The following is a 25,776-nucleotide window of genomic DNA, read 5'->3' on the forward strand; positions in this document are numbered from 1 at the left end:
AAAATGTGGTTTTACAAGGTTCAAATTGTATCCAAATAGTCAAGAAAAAGAATCAAAATCAACAAAAAGACAGCAGGGATTGAAGTAAAATTGGGAAACTGCAAGACAAATGCTACATTTCCACTACGTGGCACCGACTCGACTTGACTCAACGTGACTCGGGTTCCAGGTACTATTTGTGGAGACAGTTTCCATTACAGGATACTATCGACTTTAGAGTACCTGGTTGTCATAGCGATGCTGCATGTAACTTCTATGACATCTGCTTAGAGAGTTGCTGATAAACTCACTCTTTGCGTGTTGTCTCGTCAAGCTCACGCTGAATCTTTTCATCGACCACCAAGGACAGAAATGTCTGAACCTCCTCAGCTGACCACAGTGTCATTTTGCGGGCTGCCATCATGCGGATTAACCTACCAGTACATGTACTGTAAACTTCTGAATCTGTTGTTTTATTTTTTAAATAGCGGGTCACACATTGATGACACAGAGACAACTCTCTGACCAATCAGTGGTCTGCAGTGTTTCACATGACATTTTAGTATCTCTTCACCCATTTTGGCACCTTGGCCAAGCAAGTACTAAAAAATAGTACCTGGTACCAGATTCCAGGTTCTTTAATGTAATGGAAACACAAAAAGGCTGAGTCGAGTTGAGTTGAATCGCGCCGGTACCACATAGTGGAAACACTGCAAAAAATTTTTGTGTCCATACACATATCATTTCAAGAAATATCTGTGTCCAGGTGGAAATGGGAAAACTGGGTTAAAACAGTGTAATACGTAGGCCACGCCTATAGGTGGTGCGGGACACAAACAGACAGAGCTGCAGGATACACAAAAATAACAGAAGAATACAGTGAGCATGTGCAGGAGGTCTTTCTACCTCAGCACGCTGAGTACAAACATAAACACCAGAAGAAGAGGAAGATGGCAGGTTTTGTTGAACTAGTGCTAATAAACTTAGCAGTGCCTGCAGCACTAACACAACTTTGTAATCTGCCATTGTTGTTGTTGGTATCGTTTCCAAAAGTGGTGTTTAGTCTATCTATACGGCAACGTGAGGGTGCCATTGTGAGATTTTTCTGCTCTGGGACCCGTTCTCCAAAAATACAGCTTCAGCACGCAGTCAACAGCAGTGTCATGTGGACAACAGGCCAAAACAGTATTAAAACTTTTGCAGATTGACATAATTTTGTTGTCGTGTGTATGGCGTGTTTGTATACACCATATATCACCACAGTACTGTGGCAACAAGAGGCTAATGAGTTCATGAAACGCCACTCCTATTTTGGGGGGCATTTTGTCCGGTGGTTGGGGTTATGTGTTAGGGTTAGGGGATAACCACGCTGACACAAGAAAAGGCATCAAGTACGAAACATCAGTGAACGGGAGCGGCCCAGGTTGAATGCCTCCAAAATAGGAGTCCTTTCATGTAACAGTATCCATGATTGGCTCTGTGGCAACAAAATGTTGTTACTGCTAGGGCTGTTTCAAGATATTTGGGGGCCCTAGGCAAGAAAGTAAAGTAAGGCCCCTAATACGCGAAGATGTGGTGGTCGAATCACCGAAGAAGAAAAATAATAATAATTATTATTAGGCCTATTTATTATATAATAATATGCAATTAGTACTGATTGTGATAGATTTAATAATGATAAGATTTTTTTTCCTAGATTTTGATGTAACTAATTCCATGTAGCCTGATAAATACCTTAAGCTTGTGAGGAGGTGGCATTGTCACTATCAACTGGCGCTGACAGAAATTTAAGCAAAGCACCTAAAAAAGAAAAAAAAAAAAGGCATTTGGTGAGTAGGCTTACCTTTGTCCTTATTCTAGAAGTATATGATTAAAGTGCGGAGGATTTGATAGTAACTTTGTATGAGAAGAACTTCACTTCCCATAATGCACCAAAATGTAACGTCAGACCTCTTCGGCAAAACTACCTGAGCACATGGTGCAAAGTGTTGTGATGTGTTGATGGGCAAGTGTGGGAAATATAGATAATTACAGAGTTTAAAATGTAGGATTGTGATTACATGGTTCACAGACATGGTTCACAGACACCGCCATTCATTTTTTTTGATGTTGTATTTGAATATTCTGAATATTGACAAGTTTGAAAAGTGTTGTAATTTCCTAATTATTCTAATTGTTCCTGAACGCCTCATGTATTGTTTACGTGTGGCCTCCTTGAACGTGAACAGAACTCAGTTCCGCAGTGAGGACACAGAGCTGATGTGAGGGACTGAACAAATGTTGGACTGAAAATACAAACTTTTGCTGCAGTCCTACTCCAGTCCTCTTCTGTGCCTAAACCAGCTGACACACAAGGAACAGACGTATGGATGAGACGGACAAACGCAATGGAAAAGGGACATTTTTCTCCTAATGGGATGGACAGATCACCAGCGGAAATTGCTAGCTAACTGAAAATGTCCGTTGAACCGGATGGATTATTTGTCCAAACTGGATGGGATTCATAGGAGCAGACGATTTTGTTTGGAATACAGTTGTGTGGGTGACCGCAGCAGGAGCAGACAACCGTCCAGAGTAAGTGAAAACACTTCAGTAGGCTTAGCTTTGGCTTTTCATGACTAAATACTGTTAATGCTGTCGTACTTTCGGTCCTCCACATCCAAATTATTTAGCTCCAAAGTAGTTTTGGAATGCTGTCCAACAGTAGAAAAGGGCGATGGAGAAGTTGTGTTTCTTCTCTCCTTAAATTCTTCCAACAGAACACAGTTGTGTTGTGTGTATATGATTAGTTCTTGAACTGAATCCTCTCCCTCTCATGCTAACATCTATCTGTGTGTTTGGTCACTGATGTGAGGGCTTTTGTTCGCACACTTTCAAACATATCACACAGTTGTAGTCTATTTGGAGAAAACAATGGTTTACTTAATACTTACCGCTGTGTCGTTGGCATTTTTCCTCTTCTTTCTTTTTTTTGTCTTTTTCGAACCCTGAAGGGTAGGAGCGCTTCATCATTGGTGTTCTTTTAAAATGGCCGCCGCTGTGCTCAGTGTGGACAGACTGTTTGTTCCACTGACAGCAAGTGGGGGGTGTGATGGGGGGTGCGTGAGGGTGGAGGTCACTTCTACATGACCCTCATAGCCTTTATCATTGCATAGGGGGAATCCCTCTAGTTTGGGGGGGCCCCAGGCACAAAACAGTACAGGAGAGGGTTAGCGCTGCCTCACTGTGGTGGTTTGTTTACAATGGATGGTTTTGAATAAGTTGTACAGATAAATGACCATGCGGCCATCGGGGGCCCTCTTCAGCCAGAGGGCCCTAGGCAGCTGCCTACCTTGCCTACGTCATCCCGACGGCTCTGCTTACTGCTTATTGTCACAGTACAAATGCTAACATTTGATTGGCTCTGTGGCAATGGACAAACTGATATTTCGTGCCACAGTACTGTGGCAGTAGCCAATAAACCCATGCATGTCTGACCTCCAACATTTAGCTTTGATTTAAGAAAGTGAAGACTGTTTGGCTGCTTTCAAGTGAGGGGTTTTTCTTTTGCATACAAGGAGCGTAAAGGAGCAGAAAACCTGGATGTAAAGTGAGAAGGAAAATTCTGCCTTTGGCGTGGAGGCTCAACATCAAACCTGTAAACTGGAGGGTCTAAGATGAAACAATAGAGCTAAAGCAAGTGAAACTCTTTGCTGACTTCAGAGCAAATCAGCTTTGTTGAATGACAGATCGTTGAGTGTTTAAATTCCAGTTTGCCTGTGGTCTTTGACTCTAAAACAGAGGAAAGTGTCAGCAGAATCCAAATAATGAAGGTAAGAGCAGAAAAAGGTTAGCTTTGGTTAGACATGAAAAAGTCACTGTGTTCGGACTAAAATTTTCCCCATCAAATTAACTACATTTATTACTGTTGACTAATCTTATTTGCATGAATAGAATCACATATGGAAAAAGATCTGAGATTAATGACAAACTGTACAAAATGAAATTTACGGAGAATCATTTATGTTTTTTTAAAATGAAACACTGCTGATGAACACCAACCTAATGATGCTGGAAACTAATGAACATACACAGGGATAGGCATATTTATGGTGTACATATTTAAAATACATGTTGGAGATGAAAAATATTTTGTAATTTCTATGTGATTGGAGTGTTGAAAATCCCTCCATATTTCATATGAAATTACTTCAGTGTTTTTTTTATCTTTTATTCTTGTATGGTTAAAATACTGTGACATACTTTAGGTGAAACATCAACATGATGACATTACAAGAATCAAATGCAGATACAAACATGGATTGGTTTGGTGCTTAATTTGCCCAGACTTGTTGAAATCAGAACACTGAAAAGTTGATTCAGTGGAAGGTCAGTAGCCAAGAGTAACATTATGGGTTTATTAGTCAAATGAATCACAACAATCTCAGCTGAAACAGACATTGATCTGTTGATGGAGTAGTTTATGGAATATTTTGATCTCAGACTCTCAGATACTGTCACCTTTATCAGTTCATCTGGTTCACTGGTGAACAGAAAGATCAAATAGGCTGTTAGATAAAAATATTGTGAGTTCATGCTCCCGGTACATTTTTGCCCATCCTTAAACAGCAATCTGTTTTCCCTTCTTAGTTCAAAATGTTCCATTGCAATATTTTCAGGAAAAGCTCTTAACCCCTTAATGCCTGAATTTACACACAAGTATATTACAAAATTAATCATTTGTGGTTTTGCTTTCTAGTAGATGCTAAAATTAAGTGGGGACTGTTAATTTGACTATAGCACATATAATAGCGAGTTTTGGGTATGTTGCATATTTATAGCAACAGCCAATAAAACAAACCCACATTTTCTGGTCTCAGGCATGGTCTTATTGATGTCACATTATTGTCAGTGTCCTGACTTTAACACCAACTATTTTAGCTATTATTATCCAAACAAAGGGAGTTTAAGCTTTTAATTTGGAACATTTTAGTTCAGGTTCCACTATACAAACCCATATAATCTCAATGAGGCAGGACCAGTAAAATAATAACACAATAACCTGCAAATAATGACACTCCAATTTTTCTCTTTATTTTAGTGCAAAAAAATGAAATTACATAACAAAAATGTTTACACTTATAACTATCATTTCACAAAAAATGTGAATAACCTGAAAATCTATGAACAATCCAAGTGCAATTTTAACAATAGTATACGTCAGTTTATCAATTACACATCTACATTATAACGTACAGAACACAATGGATCTACATAAAGCATTTAGAAACAGCCATCTGGAACTGAAAAATATAGCATTTACAAATAAATGGCTGAAATTGCATCTCAGCATGTTATGTTATAATGATTGAGAAATGAACTACAACGGCATTTCCTATGGAAAATGTAAGCATAATGAAGGCCATCTAATGCAGCACTGATCAGCTAGCACCGTCGCTAATATGTTGCATACACTAACATTCAAATAACTTTAAAAATATTGTTACACATAGTCTACTTTAATATATACTAGTGGCATTGTACCCGTGGGGCCATTGTACGATAGCATAAGAGGCTAAATCGCCCAGCATACCTCACAACATTTGAATACGGACATAAAATTGTGCCTAGTAGGTAGTCAGGTAATGTTTCTATTCATTTGGCGAGTTTGGCAGCAATTGGGCCTGTGAAGGTTGAGGAAAATCCGTACAAACGCCCGCCTGTGCCGCAACATCGATCGGACGGACGGAGACAGAACGTGCATTTTATAGTAGGATAGGATGCGGTGAAGCACACAATAAACTAGTGAGTGTTTTTATTTTGGCACAACTTACTTTATATGCAAAAATGAATCCATTTTTATAACCTTCTTTTGCAATGTGTTGTAAGTGGGAGCTTCTGCTTCCATTAACGGGATGTATGTTCGTCATCGACTGATCCGACGAGAAACAAGTGCTTGAAAAATGTTCCTAGGAACATACTGAATATGGCTGAACTGTTATTAGGAGATTATATGCACTATTTTGACTGTTCTGTGATGGAAACGGTATGTCATGAATTTATGCCAAATTCATGGCATTAAAGGGTTAAATGTGATCTTTATGATGACTTACCAGACTTAGGGTGATAAGCTATTCTAATGCATTAAAAATAGATGATTTGACACTAGATTTAATCTTATGCATGATGTCTTTGGTCCCTGCCTTGGTACAAGTCAATCTATTATGTCTTCACTGTGTGTACTTACTCAGGGATGAAAATGGAACATTAGTATGATGAAAATGTCCTGTGGTCTATTGTTATCAGCACATTAAAAAAAGAAAAATCATACTTGATGCCTGACAATGTAAAAAAAAAATCTTGTTGGTCATAATAACAGTTTACCTTCCCCTTCTCTGGGTTTTGTTTTCCATTATTTTCAGTTCAAACACAACAAACTGGTGAGAAAAACATGGGGTCACACATGATGAGAGATGAGCCAAGGCTATTATCTGAGCACTGGAGGGAACTCAGTAACACAAACATTGATTGAAGGATTATACAGTATGCCTGAGTAAACCATGCACATGTACAATCACAACTGCCTGCACACACACCATACACACACGTACACACACATACCATATCACTCAAGGGGATCAATCCTGACAACCATATCTTTTGCCTCTTAACCCCTCCAGAAATCTCCTAATGGGTAGAAAATGAGGACTTGATTGAAAATAAGTAACCCTAACTTGTTCTAATCTCCGACACGCTTCAGATTTCAAAAGGAGAATTAAAATTTCCTGTGGCAGGGTATTTAATTTACACTTTGTGACCAGGTAGCGTAAAGCAGTGCAGTCTTTTGGGCTTGTGTGCCAGTACCACTCTATTATGTCAAGTGGCTGCTGGTCCCTAAAGAGCCTCCTTTGTCATCTGAGCAGCCCCTTGTGTTGACGTCACAGAGATTGTAGTAAGAAGCTCTCTTTTGAGCATCTCAAAACCTGTTTGAGAATAAAGGTTACAAATGCCAAACAACACTGGTTCCAGTTTTTTTTCCTTTTAACATTTGCAATGGCTTAGATGGAAATGGCAAGATTTGGCTCCATGTGTTAAAACTCTACATAAGATAAATAAGATAAGATAAGATAAGATAAGGATAAGATAAAACAATGCCTTGTATTGTCCCACTATGGGGAAATTTGCATGTGTGCAACAGCAGAACTGTAGAAGAATTTAGAATCTCTATTTGTCAGTATATATTTTATATTAGGGGTGTGCCATCTAAGGCACCTCATGATTTGATTCGATTACGATTCAGGGTGCTACGATTCCATTAATCAACGATTATCATGATAATAACTATTATTACGATTATAACGATTTTTCAATCCATTTTTTTCCCCATTCAGGATTTTTTTCTGTGTCTGTGGCTACTTCATACTTTTAAATATACATTTGTCAGGATCTATAAATTCAAGTAATCAAACAAATTTTCCTCCGTTATCTTTTGTTTGTGTCAACCACTGAATAATCCAACACATTTTCCACCAGGGAACCAACAAGAAAAAGGTAGCAGTGGCATATACAGCAAAAGTTGCTCTTATTCCCAAATACAGATTTCCAGTTACCTGCAAAACATTTGCTGTATCAAATGCAATACTTTTCAGAAATATACTTATTAACAGTACAAAAAAAATTTGGTGGAATGAAGTTCACATTTTTTTTTAGGAAAACAAAAAAACTGTCTTTAGAAATAAATAAGACTTATTTCAATCAAAAGTGGTTTTCACAGATTTCTGTACAAGTCTAAAATAAATAAATAAATAATAATAAATGCTTATTTAGTTTTTCTGGCCCCTCAAAAGCTCCCCAGGAACCCACTCAAACTCTTGGATCCTCCCCGCACACATGCTTCTGTAGAAAACTGTAGAAAACAGCTCATTCAATCTGAACCAACACAAGCACTAGTTTATTCAGTCATAATAAATGACATCCAGACAAAATCCTCAATGAGCAGCATAAATCCCACAAAACTAAACATTTCACTATCCACAATCAAAGCATGCATCACATGTCGGAGTTTTCCTACATGTTTACCTGATTCCACTACTTTGGTTTTGGTCTCATTGTACAGTTCAGGAACTGTTTTCTGGGCAAAATACTTTTGGTTTGGAAGTTTGTATCTACACTCCGGTGTCAGCGCACAACAGTTGGTTTTACAGTGTTCCCCCTGGTCTGTTTTTGGAGGCTCCGAGCGGCATGCGCCACTTTTATTTCTTGCCGCACTGCAGTTGTGTTCCTATCATTTAGTAATTATGAAAAATACATTTTTGAACATTTATGAATCGTTATTGAATCATCATGTGTCGAATTGCGATGAATCTAATAATCAGTGTATTGGCACACCCCTATTTTATATATTGACATGCACACACTGAGACACCACTGCTTTTAACTCATTTCTGTCTGAACAAGCAAGACCACATCACACACTGCAGACTAGGGGCAGTGGGCCATGGCAGGTGCCCGGGGGTTACAAATGGAGGGGGGGGGGTCAAGTGCCTTGCTCAAGGGCACATCAGACACCCAATTTCTCTGCCTGGTCTGGGGGATTGAACCAGCATCCCTTCGGTCACAAGCTACTTCTTTAAACTTCTAGGCCATGGAGGACAGAAAATGTGCACCCACAGCACACAGTAAAATAAGACAAGATAAGAGAGGAGAAGAAAGTAGCGATAAAAACAATAACTATAAATCTAAGATCACAAGTTTTATTCCCTGATTCATAATTATTTACATTCTGCACATAGAGTAGATTTAAACTACAGATAAACATATGATCACTGGTTGAACCTCAGTATAACAAACTCAGGTTGATCAACTCTTTTGACAACTTTGGAAACACAGAGGAACGGAGAGAAAGAAGTTGATGACAAGAATAATTAAGTGGACTAGACAACAGATGGAGATTTATTTGATAATATCAGTGGGATATTTTTACTGTTTTGTATCTGGGGATGACATTGTTTGCGATGTGGATGATGACCCTAACAGCAGGCGGATCTATGAACAATCCAGTCCTTAAAATCACTTATAATCCAGTTTTTGTTTAAAAATGGGTTGTTGTTGAGTCATTGAAATGATGCAGGTCTGTTAGACTTTTAAATAGATGTAATTTTGTAAAAAATAAATAAATAATTCAGAAGGAGATTAAACTGAAGGAACTGGTCTCTTTAAAAACATTCAAAGTCATTCTGAATCAATGGGAAAACAATAATTCAGGATTTAGATGTTTTTATATTGATTGAATCAGGTTCTGCTTTGAGATGCTTTTAAGCAACATGACATCATGACTCGTGTAAATATAATTATCTGTATGCATTATAAGCTTTCCGCGTATGTTCACACCTCGTCAAATATGTACACTCCTTGACATACAAAATGGTGGACTGAAATGCACGACTCCAAAAACTGAAGATTTTAACAAAAGTATTCTAATATCGAAAAAGTGGTTTGAACAAAAAGCGCTCCAAAGGAGGATAAATAATTCTAATCAAAAGAATCTCTATGATAAGCACAGTCCTTACAGATAAACTGTGACAAACTGGCTAAGCTGAAAAAAACCTGGTTTGGACGCTTGACATGAACACACAGACTTAATACGATGAACTGGCACAAGACAAAGGACGACAGGAGTATTTATACATGAGGTAATGGACCACAGGTGACACCAACCAGGGGTGGGGCTAACAATCACGCTGGTGGGAAAACACACAAAGGGAGGAAGTCCGGGTCTGAAATAGGGCTGCACGATTAATCGATTTTAAATCGAAATTGGATTTTTTAATTAGGACGATTTTTAAAAAGGGAAATCGTAAAATCGATTTCATCTCTCTCGTGCCTCTGGGCCGCGTGCTTGCGGGCTCCCGTAGGCTCCTCCTCCTATTTGTGATAGCGGTCTGTCACAGAAGTCCGTGTAATGACCGGACTTTAAATGTGTTAATGAGCCCGCAGTACTTATAGCAATGTAAGCCGTGGCTTCATGCATGGATCCCGCAACTGAAATATAACTGCATGCGGATCACTCATCTTACGTTGTCCCAGATCCGTACTGTACTGTCTTCTTCCGAACCGGGTCCGGGTCTCGGGGTCAGCAGCCTCAGCAGAGGAGCCCACACAGCCCTGTGCCCACACATCCACCAGCTCCACAGATAGAATCACTCCAGTGTGTCCTGGGTCGGTCTGTTCCACGTACAGATCCTCCAGTTTAAATAGAACCGCATGTGGATCACTCATATTACGTGGTCCACGCATGCACGACTGATGCCTGTCACTGACTTACACTGGTATCACTTCTGTGGGCCCAGATACCCAGGAAAAAATAAAAATAAAATAAAATTATATAGATATATATATATATATATAATATATATACACCACACACACACCACACACATATAATATATATATATATATATATATATATATATATATATATAATTAATTTTGTCTCTTGCTAAATTTTTCATTCACAAATGTAAGTTCTGTAACACAAAACCAAATATTATTTATTTTTTGAAAGATGTTGAACTTTATTTAAAGCTGTTAGATAAATCTGGAAACAAAAAGGCAGGTATAAAAAACATAAGTATTTACTCTGATTTGAACATTGTATTATAGCGTATTCCCCCTGGCAAACTTATGTTATTTTCTTGTTGTATATGTCAGGGTAGAGACTGCGATCTGGTAGGATCGGTGATTCTACCAGTAGAGACTCCGATCGTAGTCTCTACTGGTAGAAAACTCCGATCCTGCCAGTAGAAACTCCGATCGGAGTCTCTACTGGTAGAAACTCTGATCCTACCAAACATTTAATAGGATCGGAGTTTCTACTGGTAGAAACTCCGATCCTACTGGTAGAAACTCCGATCGGAGTCTCTACTGATAGAAACTCCGATCTTACCAATAGAATTGCCAAATGCAAAGTTAATGTTGAAATTCCAAAGGTTTTGAGAAAATTGTTGTCATTTTATATTTCACAAATGGTTTTAACATTTGGTGCTTTCCATAAATTATTTATATATTATGTGAGCGTGCTGAGACTAACTAAAAAGTCCAGATGTGGTCATTGTACACATATAGTTTGAATATTTTGTGCTTATATGAGGTTGCTGAAAATAACTAAATTAATAAATGAAAACAAACATAAAATATCATGTAAGGCCCAAATGACCAACATTTATTGTAATCAAATGAAAGTATGATATAAACAAATATACACATTATACAGGGTACTGAAACACATCCCAGGTGCATTTTTGTTGTCATTGTATATTTCACAAATAGAAGGCAATATTTTATGAAAATTCATAAAACATGTGCATTTAATATCACAGTATGTAGTTCACTTTAATCTCAGCACGCTCACAATAATATAAATAATTTATGGAAAGCACCAAATATTAAAACCATTTGTGAAATATAAAATGACAACAATTTCTCAAAACCTTTGGAATTTCAACATTAACTTTGCATTTGGCAATTCTATTGGTAAGATCGGAGTTTCTATCAGTAGAGACTCCGATCGGAGTTTCTACCAGTAGGATCGGAGTTTCTACCAGTAGAAACTCCGATCCTATTAAATGTTTGGTAGGATCAGAGTTTCTACCAGTAGAGACTCCGATCGGAGTTTCTACTGGTAGAGACTACATCGGAGTCTACTGGTAGAGACTACGATGGAGTCTCTACTGGTAGAATCGCCGATCCTACCAGATCGCAGTCTCTACCCTGACATATACATTGTTTGTATACTCTACTTCATTCAATAAAGATTTAATTAAGAAAGAATAAACTTCTGTGGGTTCATCACGTGATACCATCACAGATTTGAGGTCACAGCAATGCCTTGCATTGTGGGCTGCTCACGAAACGACATGCTGACTTCTGTTGTCTTTTGTAGTTTTACCCAAAATCAAAATCAAAATCGAAAATCGAGTTTTTAGAGGAAAAAATCGGGATTTTTCTTTTGGCCAAAATCGTGCAGCCCTAGTCTGAAACAAGAGGGAAGAGATGTGTACAAAATAAAGCAGGAAGTGCAAGACAGGACAAAATGTGAACAACTCTAACTTAACATAAAGTGATTGATCAAACAAGGACAAGACACTGAAAACCTAAGACGAGACATGAACATTAACATGATTAACACATCTGACGAGACATGACAAAATACCATGTACTGACAGTTATGGTTAGGGGTTAGGGTTTGTGAACCGGAGATCTTGGCGTAAATTGACAAATGACGTTGGGGCGGCCTCAGTTCAGATGGTAGAGCGGGTCGTCCAATAACCGAAGGACTGGCAGTTCAAATCCCGCTCCAGTCATGTGCTGTTGTGTCGTTGGGCAAGACACTTCACCCTCCTTGCCTCTAGTGCTGCTACTCACACTGGTGTATGAATGTGTATAAATGTTCAGTGGTGGTTGGAGGGGCCCGTGGATGCAGATTGGCAGCCACACTTCCATCAGTCTGCCCCAGGGCAGCTGTGGATACAAATGTAGTTTACCACCACCAGAGGGAGAATGTAAGAGTGAATGAAAAATGTATCCACTGTATGCTTTGAGTATGCATTCATAGAAAAGCGCTATATAAATGTAATCCATTATTATTATTATTATTATTATTATTATTATTATTATTATTATGTTGAATAACATGCGAAAGGTAAAAAATGTGTACATATAGCATGTCAAATGTCGTAGGAACTGGCATGACATACAATGCGATTTCATGAGATCAGTCTCCTTTTAAGGAACATTGTTGTGTCAACACAAAGCAAGCTAAGTCTCACAAACCCCAATTTATTTCGGTTAATGAACTACTGCCTTAGTTTCTTTATCTTTAAACCATGTTGGTACCAAAAAATCTCCGGTTATCTTGGACAAAAAGCTGCGTATTCTAGAGATTGTTTGGACCAACGGTGGCTCTGTCACTATTCCATTTAGGCTGCTTACCAGAGGGGGGTTGCGTAATTTAAAATTAACTCAACACTTATATTTTGGATGGACGGACCAAACCAGGAGAAAGGAAACTCACCAAAAAAGAAGGTTTGAGGTTTTAAAAAGTTAAAACAATAGCTTGATTTATTGCTTCAGGCAAAAATAGAAAAAAGTTAAAAAAAAAAAAAAAAAAAAAAAAGAATCTAGCATCAAACACACATTTCATCACAGAGAGAAAAAGAAAAAGAAAGCCCACCAAAAAAAGAATTTCCTTTATTACTTTTTAGTCTTTAGTGACCCTTGGAGACTCCCACTATTCAATGTCATTCGTCGTACGCTTATTATTGGTTAATGATAGTTTACTCGGCAGAACATGTCAGTCACTCCATAAGCTAATTCTAAAAAAGCATATGCTTTTGCATGTGCACAGCTCTTGCTTAACACCTGCACTTTTAGGCTAGCATTTCTTTCCCACAAAAATCCCTTAGTTCATAATCTGGCTTTTTTGCTCGACTCTCTTTACCACAACTACTTTAAAGCTATAAAATATTAGATCTTTCTCGTTGCAATTGACCTTTTCTCCAAGTTCAGCACAGGCAGGTGTGAGTTCATCAAAACTACACACACACACACCACACACACACACACCCACACACACACACACACCACACACACACCCACACAAATCAAACCTTTCACTGAATGTTCAGTACATGTACAGGAGTACAGGATACAAAATACAGTTAAAAATTAAATCAGAATATGACAACTTAGATCTGCAAAAATAAAAGATTCTTCAAGCAAAAGAACTTGTAATGCAAAGATTAAGCAAGCAACTTATAACATTACATTTCCTCTTCTTCTTTTCCATTTTGGTTCATGATTTATGATTTATGGTTAATTGATGATGTAAGATTTTTTGGAGCGAGATTTAAAGTCACACATTCAACTTCCATTTAACGTAAGATACATACAACAGTTGTTATACTTTTAGTATCTGTTAAATGATTGATGGTGTTTCATATGTATGTTCTTAGTTTAGTGATTTATGTATGGTTATAAAACTGACTTTTACTGTGTTTTATACGGTGGCTGATAAGGGCCAAACACATTGCAACTGCCCAATGTGTCTCAGTTAGAGAAAACAGCTGCAAGTACAGAAACGATGCAAATTCACAAACTCAAACACAAGCCTAAACAAGGTACAAAAAGAGGAACGTGGTGCAAATGAAAAAATCTGCTGCAAGAAACAAAAACAAATGTATAATCATCAAATGCTCTGCAATAAAGAAATGACGTAAAGGAAGAAACATCTGCAAACAAAAAATGCTGCATAATCAGTCACTACAACAGAAGTGCTCCAAACCTGTAGGGGGCAGCATTTATAGACAACAGACTAGTGTCAAATATAATCAAATAAAAGTCACATTGCCGCACTGCACCGTGACTTCAATTTGTTCCCACTGTAGTTTGAAACCCTGTCAGTCAGCTGTTCTCCATCTCTCTCTATCCTGTGTGTCTATGCATTGAGCTGTTCTGCTGACAGCGCCCCCTACAGGTTTGGAGCCCTTCTGCTGTAGAGACTGGTTATGCAGCATTTTTTGTTTGCAGGTGCATGTGTTTTTGTGTCTTGGGGAGCATTTTTTCATTTGCACCACGTTCCTCTTTTTGCGCCTGGTTAGACTTGAGTTTGAGTTTGTGAATTTGCATCGTTTCTGTACTTGCAGCTGTTTTCTCTGACATGCATTGGGCCGTTGCAATGTGTTTGGCCCTTGTAATCCACCATAGTTTTATGTATATTTTTATTGTTGATGTATAGCTGTGATTTCTATTTTGTGTAACTTCAGCTGCTGCTGTTTTGGCCAGGGCACTCTAGAAAAGAGATTTTTAATCTCAATGAGCTTTGCTTTTTGGTTAAATAAAATAAATAAATAAATGGTTTGGTTTGACTGAATGGTTTCATTGGTGTTTACATGCAGCATCTTGGATATTGTAGGGTTTTTGGAGCAGGTGGATGCCCTCTTTGTGTTTCACTCATGTAAACATCACATCCTGATTTTCAATCCGGACCTAGTGGGAGTATTTTGATAAGTACCCAGAGTACTGTTACATGTTTCCATCTTATCCTGATTTCTGACAGTGGATTACTGCGCTGAATGATGCAAGAGAAGTAAAAGCATTGGAGTCAGAGAGTATTGAAAAAAATAGCCAGTAGATTAAATGGGAAAAACACCAGAATGCTGTCTGTTTTGAGTCTGTATTAAACCAATTGGATGTCAGTTCCCTCAACATGAACAGTATAACCAGTCAGGCCACAGTGGAAAACATGACAGAAACACTGCCATGTGGATTAACATTAAAACCAGCCGCTGAACTCCATTATGACAACCCTCTGTCATCAGTCACGGCTGCAGATCCTCATCATTCTCATCCTCAGCAGTGGCAGTGACAGAATAACAGCTAGAGGACATGTTTACCTGCTAATCTTGTGGCAGTAGAATATCAGAAAGACAAATCCATGGCACGATGTTGTCATATAACAGTACTTAGACTGCTATAAACTGAAGTGTCCTCATTTTCTGTAAACACAGTGACTTTAAAGATACACAGCAACTCCTGAAATGTGAGCTTAAACAACCACATTATTGTAAACATCACAGGCACTTCTAGCAAACAGCAGCAGTAATATGTGACCAGGATACTAATATTTACCATCTATACAAGGATATGAGTATCCAGATATAAACATTTTATCCTTAATACAGTCAAAACTGGGATAGCCTCATTATCAGGTAGTATTGTCCATTAAAACACAGTTCTTTTGACGTAGACGTGAGATATTTAGCGTCAAAATATGAGTCTTATAGTCTTGCATGTATGTGATGGACGCAGCCACACATGGTAACGTCTCTACAAACACACTATAACCTTATTAGTTTTTTATCTCATTATTTCTGTAAGTTTTGTTAGCAGCACATGGTCTTTAGTTGCAGTCAGTCATTTAACATACACAGTTTAGTTTATTTTGTATTTCTTTATTTTAATCCAGTGTTTTTTCAACCTTGGGGTCACCTTGAATTCAAATGGGGTCACCTGAAATTTCTAGTAACTGATAAAAATTTAAAAAAACAACAACTTACTAATAAAAAATATGTGGTGAGTTGCGAGAGACAATCACAATCCATAAAAGACATGACAAACTGTGAAGCTGAAACTGAAGCACTGTGGTACTGTTTATCTTTCAGATGTTCATTGTGGTCAGTTTCAGATGCTGCAGCTCTTTCATAATTCATAGTTTGAGTTCTTGTTTGTTCAGTATTAATTGTCAGCCTTGTAAATCCAAGCTGGACTGACTGTACATATCCTGACCAAGGAAAATAAAATTCTCACTTTGTGCAGTAATTTACACCTGGCTTTTCTGCCTCCGTCCGTAATAATATACTTTATATAGACTAAATATCATCTAAAATGAATGTTGATTTGCAACATAGTACAGCAAACTATTACATGATCAAAAACAAATTAATTTTAGCAAAAAAAATGTCTCCGTTTTGAATGTCTGGGGTCACTAGAAATTTGTGAAGTTAAATGGGGTCACAAGCCAAAAAAGGCTGGGAACAACTGCTTTAATCATACACTGTTGTATAGGTGCACCAGTGGCGGCTGCTCGTCTTCAGACAGGGGAAGCTCATTATCGGCTTACATCAAAAAAAAAAAAAAGTCAGTTATTTAAACATACATTCGGCCCTCCGTTCCTTTTTAAGAAAATGGTTAGTAACCTTATCGTACCAAGTAGGCGTCTTTTCCAGGGACTGGACCAGTGTCCTCTCTGCTTAGATTGCCTTGGCCCATTGTGTTGTGGTGTCAGACTTCAGCCTTTTTAAACAAGAGATGCTCCTTTCACTCCGACCTAGCCGACAGTTTCATTGATTTAACTATCTACAAAACGATATTAAACTCGAACAAGAAATGATTAAATTATGTAACTGAAACAAGAAAACAGTGAAATTATGTTAAATTGAAACAAGGAAGTACAATGAGTGTGTTTTATTTACAGTGCAAGAAATGAACGAGTAATTTCGTAGTGATTTCTCTCTTGATTTCACAGCAGAATGTGTGACGGTATTAAACTGAACTGTGTCAGTGAAGGAGTAGATCTGAAAACTGTCAATCAAACGGGGTTCAGCCTTTCGACCGATCCTCCAATCAGCACGTGGGATTCTGGCGTCCAGCCCGGCCAAGCTCCGCCCACAGCTCCATTCACCCCCAGAGACGCCTGGCGTCCGGGGCGGGACAACATCGTGGCATTTATCCAATTACCGTCCAGTTTTGAGGCAATGAAAAAAACTGTTCCACTCAGTCCCATTGAAGCCCAGAGACGCCCGCAGCTACGGACAAATGCACTGAGCAGAGATGTATGAGAAAACAGCGCAACGGGAATGGATGAGAAGTGAACAACATCGCGTCCGTTGATTTGTGATAAAGCTGATTTGAACGAACTCATCTTTAAGATGAACGTGTTCTAACACATTTGTAGTCAATAAAATGTCAACACAAGCGAACATATTTAACCATTTAATTTTCGTAACTTTAGGGGAAGCCGGGCCTCCCTTGCAGTCTGTGAGAAATCGCCACTGAGGTGCACATACATAACAGTGTAGGGTGACCATTAAATTATGTTTTATTATTTAATTCTTGGTTTCTTTGTTTGAGTTACCGTGTGGTGGAGTTTCCTGTCGCCATCCTGATGTGGAAAAAACATGGCCAAGGGTGGAACAGCATTATAACTGCAGCCACCTCATCAGGAAGAACCATGGGTTGTGTTGTCACACAAGTGTGTGATCAATCCAGGTTCCTCCTTGGCCTATGTTAGCCTCCATACAACAGGTGCAGCTGTTTTTTGCAAATCTGCTCACAGATACAGAAACACATAGCTGTAAGCACCAGTAGTACCAAGCTGAACCTTTCTACCTTAAATGATTTTCCAAGATAAAGTATAAGTTGTATCTTTGAACCCACTCACCTTCACTTTTATACTTGCAACATCAGTACACCAGGAAAAGAGGAGAATGGACAGAAATGGTCAGAGTCAAGGAAAAATTGGAAGGTTAAGCACAGATTTGTGTCTTTTTTTTTTTTTTTCTTTTTTTTTTTTTTACATGGACAAAGCTTTAGTTAATGCTGAAGCTGAACCCTCTCCATTTGAATCTTTCTTTTAAGATCTGGTTTGCCTGGTAGGGGTGGTTTCTTACAGTCCTCAACCTTTAAATCTTTGGTGTAAACATGCCAATAGTAATTTGATTTTTAGTGTCCTGACGGCAACTCTTTGACCAACAGTTGCTCAAGGCAGTAAGTGTCTAAAACGGCACAGAAGGTGAAAAATAAATCAGTGGGAAGTCAGCCTGCTCTTCCCATCTTACCAGTAAAAAACAATTTATAATGAACTGAGTATGGGTTACTCACTAGTACACACTGTGTTCATGGCAGTGTCTTGTTCCATCTGGACTAAAAATGAAGCGCTATAGCTATGGCTGTGATTCATCTCAGGTGTATTGTTCATTCACAATATGGACCTTGAGACTGTTGGTTATTTGGTCTAATTACGTCTTAACTTTAATTCTCATCATGTTTGGGTCAGTCAGTTCTTTCATTGCCTGCAGCCATGACATTATGTTCTTCTAATTCCCTTACTTCAGTACAAAGGATGTTGGAAATGTAAGAAATAGAGCAGAGGACTCGCTTGATGCCTGCGAAAATAATTGAAAATGACTGTTTTTTTTATCGTAGAGAGAGGAGATTTGACCAAAATGACAGAAAAAATTGGTGGTTTTGGACAGGCATAGAGAAATGAAAATGTGTTGGTATGTTGTTTGGACCATCCCCAGTCTCCCTACAGCAGTGGTTATCAGCTGATTACTGAACAGCTGAACCTGCATTAGCAGCTTAATAGGATGACTGATATGGGTTCTATCATTGTTAATGATAAAACTGATGAAGTCAGTTTTATCACAACTTTATGCAATTTTCATATACTGTTTATAGGTCCTGATGACACAGCCTTTCTGTTTAGAGTTGATGAGCATGATGATAGTTGTCAATCAGCTGTTTTCAAAACCTCACACAACTTATAATTTTTTTGTTCCTGAATGCTTAAACAATTAGAATGATTCTTGAAACCCAATCCTTGAATCTGTTGACATGGTAGCCAAGGCATTTATCAAAGCTCATTTTCATTATATCCACTTTATATTGTTATACTGTAAAATGTGGCCTATTCTTTGTTACTCTATTTTGCCAATGTCTGTGGACATTGACATAGGAGATAATCTGTTCACTTACTAGTTAATCACTATAAACCAGCCACAGGTTTGCGTTTGGTTTGGATTATGGTGGAGGTCCTGGAGGAAGCTGAAATTCAGCTTTTTTTTTTTTCCAGTTTTTTTTTCCCTTTCTTACCACAAATATTTGTTTTCATCTATTGTTCCTGTATATGTGTAATATTTTCTCACTAGTACTTCACTTTATGAAGCTGAGTGTCATTTGTAAGGAAAGTAGGCACCGTGTTGAGGCCTCCCACTACACAAATGGAAGATATTCCTGCATGAAAAATTATGAGGCAGCCACTTTCATCTAATTTGTGCAGCCTCCTGCTCTTGCCAAACCTGTAACTTAAAGCAAAGTACTAATAAAAAAGGTTGTAAGAAACAAGGGAAGGTCACAGTTTGATTAACAAACTACAGAAAATGATCACCTATGCAAACTAAACTAGCTTGGCTAATGTAGAACAAAACAGTGATAAAGTAAGACAGTAAGGGAAATATGGCATCAAGATGGGGCCAGAAAACATTGTACATGTATGTGAAATATTGTAAATCAAGTGAAGTTTTGTAAACCAAAACATATATTTCTTTTTAAAAATGCACCTACAAATCTTATTTTGCTCCTACAACCCTGTTTTCTGTGTTTACAAAACTTTCTGCACGGTCACAAAACTTTTCTGCAGTTACAAAACATTGTGGCCTCTCTTCGACCGGGGGGTGTGGTTAGATGAGACATGTGTCCAAACCTGGTCCAGACAGGAACAGCAAGCTAGTGGTGATGGACAGACATCGCCTCATTTACCACAGTGGAGTGACTGCGAAGTACCATCGTACTGTCTATTTCACCTTAAATGACACCAGTTATTATTATCCGGCAGAGTGAAGTTGGTTCTGTTATCTGAAGCGGTTCCAGATCTGGACATGCCTCTCATCTAACTATGTCCCCACATCAAAAAGAGGCCACAATGTTTTGTAACTGCAGAAAAATTTTGTAAAAGCAAAAAACAGGGTTGTAGGAGCATAAGAAATTGTGTAGGTGCATTTTTAAAAAAATATTTATTTTGGTTTACAAAACTTCACTCGCGCTTCACCTAAGTGTGCAATGTTATCTGTCCTCATCTTGACGCCATAGGGAAACACCTAAAAAAGACCCACAAAGAACAATAATCTGTGGTTAAACCTCACAAAGCAGTAAAAACAATCAAGTAAACACAAGACTTTACAAATAAAACAAAATGGAATTAATCAAAACCCCAAGAAGGCTGGGGGTTTACCTGTCAAAATAAGGAACAATACATTTAAAGAAAGAGGAAGAAATCTCAGGAAATCCAAAGGTTTGTTCCTAAATCCTTCTATTTTTCACTTCAGCTCTTCTACAGCTGCAACAGTGTGCCACGCTAGTTACTGTTAACTTATCAATGGTCTAGGGATGGGAAGATTATCCGATGCGCATTGATACGCCAACATGCGTGGGCACGATCTGAGTGCACAGGTAGAGAAGCTGCGAGTGAATGCAAAGTTTGGAATGATATCATGATGCATTGGTTATTGAATGTTTGAATCGATAAAATTTGATCCGTTCAATAGGATATATTTTCACTTACATTTAAAAGTGTTACTATTTATTTGGGTAAAGTTTTTTTCTTTTCTTCAGACCCACATTGACGTACGCCGCGGATTCACGGATGTGTTCACTGCACACTAACAGTCTGAGCTCCGTGGATGGACTGTGGCACAAGCGCTGCGGATGAATACTGTAATGTCTGTATCTGAATCTGACAGACTTAGAAGGAAGGTGACCACATGGGGTTTCTGAACGTGTACTTCTTACTATGTCAACTGTACTGAATACTGCAGTACATACCGCAGATACTTCCTTAAACAGTGACATACATATCCAACAGCGCATCCCAAAATACCTTGTGCAGGTGTCTCTTAAAGTGACAGAACCTTTTTCTGTTTTACTTACGTTACAAATACATCAGATTACAAACTGATTTGACGAGGGAGCAAGAATGAGTGATAGAAACATGCAGAGAAAACTTTGGAAACAAAGTCCTAACTTTTTCACATGACTGAATGTGAGGCATGTGTTCTGAAACTGAACTAAAGACACTTTGTAAAAAGTCATGGTCTTATTTGATAAAAAAAATCAAGCTCATTGAATTGCACTGCATATATATATATATATATATGTATATATATCTATATATATATATATATATATATATTATATATATATATATATATATATATATATTATATTTTTTTTTTTTTTTTTTCAGCAGAATGAATATGTTCAATCAGAATGTGCTAAATTGCTCTGTATCGTGATTTGGGTGTGAATTGTATCGCATCGCATCGTGAGATGCCATACACATATCTTTAATAAATCAGATCGGAGATGCTGTATCAAGATGCGTATCGTATCAGCCTTACAACTAAGATTCCCAACCCTAATGGAGTCAGATAATGTCCAAAATACACCAGCACAACACAGATTCTTAAGAACAAATCCTCCATATTGAATCTTTGACCCAGTTAAAATGTTTTTAAAAGGCAGTTTATTTGGAAAAAGACTTAAACAACAAATGAGGCCTATATCCTAGCTTCTCTTGGTTTAGTTTGCCATCCATCAGTAACTATGTCTTAGTTAATATACATCCCTCTTCAGGAGGGATTGGGTTGCACTGAATAGGACAAGAGTAAAGGTTGGCCGAAAGTGACAGCTGCCACAGGTGGGGATTTACCACCAACCCTGAATGCCCCTGTGGTGCAGTGGCTCAGTCAATAGAACACATCTTGCATTGGTGCCCGTTTGGTCCTCACTGGTCCAACCAAGACCCTCAGGAAGTAAACGCACTGCCCAGGACTAGATTCAGCATTGGCACCATAAGATATGATAATGATGATGAGTTCATGTACACACAGTTACTTTACACAGTATAGCTGAATGTGAATCACTTGACTCATGCCATTGAAAACTGACAAGAGTCCAGTTTATTCCCAGTTAGTGTCTGGAATGTTGATTTCACAGATTGTCCCAATTCCAAACATTCAGAGAATTCTTCCAAACTGACTGTGAATGTGATAACAAATGCAGTTGGATGCATCAGAAAAGAAAATGTAAAAAGGATAAAGCTGAGTTTTACTGTGTGTTTGTAATAAAGTGGCTGTGTTTAGCTGAAATATATACTCCAAATTCTAAATAACAATGTTGTCATTTAACATTTGTATGCAGAAAATGCCAAGTAATCCAAATAAGAAAGCATGTGTAGACACTGAGTGATTAAAGAAAAGAAGTCCATATTCAGTTTTAAACACAATAACTGGAAGGTTTAAAAGTTAATATTGGTGGAATAACCATGATTTTCAGCTTTGGGGTCTTGGCATGCTTTCTGCCAGTTTTCCACATTGCTGGTGGGTGTTTTATGCCACTTGTGGAGCAGAAATGCTTGCAGCATCTCTGCTTTCTGTCGGCCTGTGACCATCCATCCTCTTCTTGAACACATTCCAGCGATTTTCAATGAGGTTCACGTCTCGAAATTTGGACCAATCTCAATTTTTTTTCCCAGGGTTACAGTTTGGGATTTGAAAAAAAAAAAAAAAAACAAAACCACAGAAGTTGGTGTATCTTCTGTTGTGACTACATTTTAAAGAATAAACCTCATTTCTCTTTCCTTAATGTACAACAGATTGAGAATCTGGGTACATGTATACATCAGAATCAGATATTCTTCATTCAGATTCTTTCTCTTTTATGATGATTGATGACAAAAGTGATGATAACCTACAATAATCTAACAGGTGATAATGTACCTCCTATAGTTTTCGTGTCAGTTTTGGTAGCTGCTGCCAAATGGAGGCTTGTAGTGGAAGGCTGTCACATCCATCTCCTTTAGGCAGTCTCACACCTCCGCACCCTTGCGAACTCACGTAGCCACTCTATGCACTGAAGTCAGCAATGGAATACAGAATATCATCGCCAACTAGAGCTCATTCTGCCCGTCCACATTGTGCACATTTGGATTCAGGTGTTGCTGTCAGTGGAGAACACTTGGTTTTCCACTGAGGAAGTCAGCTTTCAGCACTTTGGTCAGAGGTGAGATTATTTCATTCAATATTAACATAAATTACACATTTTGAGATAAAGTTTGGGAATGTACCAGCTGTTTGAGATCAAATATAACATTAATCTATAGGGAGCCAATCTTTACATGCAGGACCCTGATATCGATCAGCTTGAGGGGGTGTATTTAAGATATCTATCTATCTATCTATCTATCTATCTATCTATCTATCTATCTATCTATCTATCTATCTATCTATCTATCTATCTATCTATCATCTATCTATCTATCTGTTTTTATAATATATAATAAATAAGATTAATGTGGTTAAGTTTACATTAATGTGAACAACTGATGTTTGTAGATCTGTTGCTGGTATGATTTAGGCGGTCGTTGTTTATGATATTCTGTTGATGCTTCTTTTCCTATATTCCTCATTTAACAGTGTCATAACCTAAGCAGGGGCCGTCACACAGGTCTTATTTATTTATTTGGTATTGTAATTTTGTTTGTTTTTTTCCTTTCTCTTCTGCCCAGTTTACTCAATTTTTGTTCTAGTTATTGTTACCATTATAATTATCACCATGGTTGTTAGTGTTTGTATTGTGGATATTTTCATGTGAGGGTCTTCGCCACCTTCTTCTTCCTTGCCCCCCCCCCCCCCCCCCCCCCCCCTGTCAGGTCTGGCATCGAAATGTGGTTCAACATAACTCATAATAAAGACAGTAGAATATCAAGGGGAGCCTCATATACTTTAAGTTTCCCTTGGCAAAGAAAATTTCAGCACCAAAATGAGCCAGACTACCATTCTGCTGTTATGATGCTGGACAAGACAAGTTAAAAAAAAAAAAAAAGAAAGAAAATAGATCATATAAATATAAATTATAAATAATCTAAATGTATGTATACAAAAGTGACTGTCATATGTGCAAAAAATAAATAAATAAAAAATATAAATAAATAAATAAATAAATACACACACCATATACAGACCACCTGCCGACATCATGGAGCCATAAAACCCATTTCCTGGTCGAAACAGTCAACAACAGCAGAGCCTCTTTGCTTCTTTGCATTGACAGACATCATTATGGGTTCAGAGGGGGTTGAACCCATCCATCTGTACTGTAAATACTATTAAGGCTTCTGGTCCATTTCCAGGACTGCATCACTTCACTTTGTGCTCTGCTGTAGTGACATACACTGATACTTTATTTACCATCCCCTCAACTGGACAGCACTGACAGACGGCTGATAAACAAAACAGGAAATCTGAAGATGTCAAACAACTCATAAAATCCTTACTCCATATCAGGGTAATCCATAGAGATCTGGTTTTACAGATGCGGTGGGAACTAAACAACCAAAGTTAATTTTTTTCTCACACACATAAGAATTGTAACTTTACTTCTACAGTACATCCACTTCTGTTGCACTTTGAAATTGCATGGAAAGTGTTAGAATGGCATTGGATACATTTCATGGACTCAGCGACACAGTAGTGCATCACACTGAATACAGAAGAATGAACATACATGGAAACAATAAATGACATCCTGCCTTTTAGCTGATAAAATTTCATCTCTGACCAATTCAATCAACAACTAAGCCAAGTTGTACAATAACTGTTATGTAGTAATGAACATCCACCAGGATTTTTTGATTATGGTGAATGAAAGCGCTCATGACAGATGGTTTTTGTGCTTTGATTTACAGAACTAGTTGGATGATTCCTCTCTTGAGCAGCGGAGCTGTTAAACCACATTGTTATTGCAAAATTAAGATGCTCTGAACTAGAGCCTGACTGATACTGGATTTTTGGGGCTGATACCGATACTGGGGCTAAAAGAAAAGCAGATATCCGATACATTGGCCAATAACTGATATATGAAGTAAAAACATTGAGATACACAGGATATAATAGTCTGATATTACATAATGGTGGACACGTGAATTAACAGTTGCATTTTGTTTATCTCAAAGATAATTTACACAACTTTAAAATACTGCATAATAGTCTAATATTAGGTATTGGTGGACATGTGGGTTAACAGTTGCTAATAGTGATTGTTGGAGCGGGGGCATAGCGGTCTGTGATTGGGGGCAGGTAGCGTGATTGTTGGAGCGTAAGTGAAAGTGAAACTGACATGCTTTACTATCCGCTAACTCTCCAGGCAGCGAGCGACAGAATCTCCGTGCAGCAAAATAGTTAATATTGTGGCATGTTTGCCGCAGTGCATTATGGGTAGTGGGTACTATTTGTAAATGTGTTATTTTTATGCTCAAAAATTCAGCGGGGTTATTGTGTTAGTACTAGTTTTGACTTAATATGTGTATGGCAATGCTTATTGGACTTTTTGTTTATTTTTTCTGTATTTTTGTAATTTGTAAAGTTGCACCTGAGTGAGAGCCATTGGCAGAGCAATGGCTATCCTGCTGTGATTGTTCCAGTT

At 38.0% G+C, this 25,776-nt stretch overlaps 1 protein-coding gene across 1 annotated transcript in view; it reads left to right on the top strand.

Annotated features, from left to right (window-relative positions):
* Positions 1-25,776, top strand: part of LOC115429097 (neurofilament medium polypeptide-like) — a 33,234-nt gene that overhangs the window by 4,510 nt on the left and 2,948 nt on the right.

Source organism: Sphaeramia orbicularis, chromosome 12 (genome assembly GCF_902148855.1).
Source record: "Sphaeramia orbicularis chromosome 12, fSphaOr1.1, whole genome shotgun sequence".
NCBI classification, from domain to species: domain Eukaryota; kingdom Metazoa; phylum Chordata; class Actinopteri; order Kurtiformes; family Apogonidae; genus Sphaeramia; species Sphaeramia orbicularis.